At 36.3% G+C, this 3,116-nt stretch overlaps 1 non-coding gene across 1 annotated transcript; it reads right to left on the reverse strand.

Annotated features, from left to right (window-relative positions):
* Positions 1-979: 979 nt before the first annotated feature.
* LOC139886771 (small nucleolar RNA R71) lies at positions 980-1,086 on the reverse strand. The gene has a single exon (XR_011772638.1). It is a non-coding gene; the product is annotated as a small nucleolar RNA R71 (small nucleolar RNA).
* Positions 1,087-3,116: the final 2,030 nt, after the last annotated feature.

The following is a 3,116-nucleotide window of genomic DNA, read 5'->3' on the forward strand; positions in this document are numbered from 1 at the left end:
ATTTCTACGCTCTAGTTTTTAGGACATAGAATTTTCTTTAGAATTTCTTTAAATTTCGACGAAAAATTATTTTAAGCAATTAAATCAATAGACCCCAATTTTTTGGTTCGTAGTAATAGTTGGATTTATTAGTGGCGAGTTGTGGATTTCCAATTTAAAGGGTCCTGGCTACCTGCTGCATCTATTGGCTATTCGAAACGTGGGCAAAATCAGAAAAGTCTATTAATTTGATAACTTATATAATTTTTATTTTTATAACTAATAGGATATTCAGTGAATGCACCGAGCGAAACGTTCACCACCTTTCATACGTTCACCACCTGTAACTCGATCAAGACATCTAGCCAATATTGTCGCCGTGGATTTTTCTTTAGAATCATCCACTAGTCGAACAAGTACTTCAATTCAAATTTTCGATAATCCAATTTTTGAACCCGACTTCACAATTGAGGACCCGGAGGATATTCAAGGACAATTCAGAGATCCTGAACCATTAATCATTCCTCCTGAACCACAAATTATTCAAACGGAGGTTATCGAGGAAGAAACAGTTAAATCAGAATCTTCTAGTGATTCGGATTCAACTAGTCAAGATATGGCAGATCCAGAACCTCAAAGTATGGAAGACCGAATGAGAGTCACACGTACGGGCCAAGGTCATGCCATTAATCAACCAGAAGTTAGACCGCCAGATTTTGAAATCAAAGGACAAATCCTACACATGGTCACTAATCAATGCCAATTCAGTGGTACAGCAAAAGAAGATCCAAACGAACATCTTCGAACTTTTAATAGGATTTGTACTCTATTTAAAATCCGAGAAATTGAGGATGAAACGATCTATCTTATGTTGTTTCCTTGGACTTTACATGGGGAAGCCAAAGATTGGTTAGAATCATTACCCAAAGGAGCGATTGATACATGGGATGTTTTAGTTGAGAAATTTCTTCAAAGATTCTTTCCGGCATCTAAAGCCGTGAGACTTCAAGGAGAAATTGCTACATTCGCACAAAAGCCAAATGAAACGTTATTTGTGGCGTGGACAAGATTCGAAAAGATGTTGAGAGGATGTCCTCAACATGGTTTAGACACTTTTCAAATAGTTCAAATATTTTATAAAGGCGTCGACGTCGCTACAAGAAAAGACATCGACACAGCCGCTGGTGGTTCTATTATGAAGAAAACTGCAACCGAAGCTCACAAGATTATTGATAATACAGCCTCCCACTCGCACGAGTGGCACCAAGAGAAAGATATCTTACATTCATCCAAAGCAGCTAGAGCCGATCCTAGCCATGACTTTGATTCCATTTCCGCAAAGCTAGATTCTTTCGAGAGACGAATGGAAAAGATGACTGAAGATATTCACGCAATACGAATCAGTTGTGAGCAGTGTGGAGGACCACATTTAACAAAAGATTGTCTCAGTGTTGAACAAACTATGGAACAAAGAGAGAATGTTTCATACATAAACCAAAGGCCGGGAAATAATTATCAAAATAATTATCAACCGCCAAGGCCAAACTACAATCGAAACATTCCTTACAATCAAAATGCCCAACACAACAACCAACAAGGTCCTAGCAATCAGTAAAGACCTGGTTACATTAATAAACCACCACAAACCGAAGAGAAAAAGACAAATTTAGAAGATATGGTATTAAAGCTAGTTGAATCCCAAACGCAGTTTGTTACATCTCAGAAACAAACTAATGAACAAAATGCTCAAGCATTTAGAAATCAACAAGCTTCAATCCAAAATTTGGAACAAGAAGTAAGTAACCTAGCGAGGTTAATTGGTGAAAGAAAACCGGGGAGTCTACCTAGTGATACAAATGCTAATCCCCGAAATGAAACAGTGAAAGCTATTACCACGAGAAGTGGTATAACACTTAAACTACCGAAAATACCAGTAATTTCCGATTACTCTATTCCTACTTCACAGGCACCACAGCCTGAGCAAGAAAAGAAAACTGAACCGGTAGTTGAAAAGGTTAATGAAGATAACACAGTTAAGGCAAAGCCTTATATTAAACCATATCAACCACCACTTCCATACCCGAGTAAAATGAGAAAAGAAAGACTTGAAGCCGAGCAATCCAAATTCTTGGATATGTTTAAACAAATAAATGTCAATCTTCCTTTCATTGATGTAATTTCAGGAATGCCAAGATATGCTAAATTTCTGAAAGATCTAATCACAAATAGAAGGAAAATGGAAGAACTCTCGGCTATCACAATGAATGCTAATTGTTCTGCAGTATTATTGAATAAGATACCAGAAAAACTATCAGATCCAGGAAGTTTCACAATTCCATATTTTCTGGGTAGTCTTAGTTCAATAGAAGCATTGGCAGACTTAGGTGCTAGTATAAATTTAATGCCGTATTCATTATACGCTAAACTAGACCTTTGAGATTTAAAACCAACACGAATAAGTATACAACTAGCCGATCGATCAATAAAATATCCTAGAGGGATAATGGAGAACATGCTAGTTAAAGTTGGTAATTTAGTATTCCCAGTAGATTTTGTTATTCTGGACATGAAAGAAGATTCTTGAGTTCCTCTTATATTAGGAAGACCATTCTTAAACACGGCTAAAGCAATAATAGACGTGTTTGGTAAAAAAACTGACCTTAAGTATAGAGGACGAGAGTGTTACCTTTTCTGTTGATAAAGCAATGCAACAACCACAATCTGGAGATGATACATGTTATTATGTTCAAACCATAGATTCACATGCAGAATTGTTACAAGAATTTCCTGAATTACAAGGAACAGGAGAATGTTCTTTAGGAGAAGGAGATGAACCAATTGATGAAGCTGAAATGTTAGCTACACTTTTAGCTAATGAATACGAACCAACAACAGAAGAACTTCAAGTACTGAAAGAGGAAGACAGATATCGATACAAATCATCGATAGAAGAACCACCGATATTAGAGTTAAAGCCACTTCCAATCCATTTGGAATATGCTTATTTACATGGTAAATCTGAATTACCTGTAATAATCTCGTCTTCTCTTACTAAAAATAAAAAATCTCAACTCATTTCTGTGCTAAAAGCTCATAAATCAGCTATTGCATGGAAAATTCATGACATTAAAGGTATA

This window comes from Rutidosis leptorrhynchoides, chromosome 1 (genome assembly GCF_046630445.1).
Source record: "Rutidosis leptorrhynchoides isolate AG116_Rl617_1_P2 chromosome 1, CSIRO_AGI_Rlap_v1, whole genome shotgun sequence".
NCBI classification, from domain to species: Eukaryota; Viridiplantae; Streptophyta; class Magnoliopsida; order Asterales; family Asteraceae; genus Rutidosis; species Rutidosis leptorrhynchoides.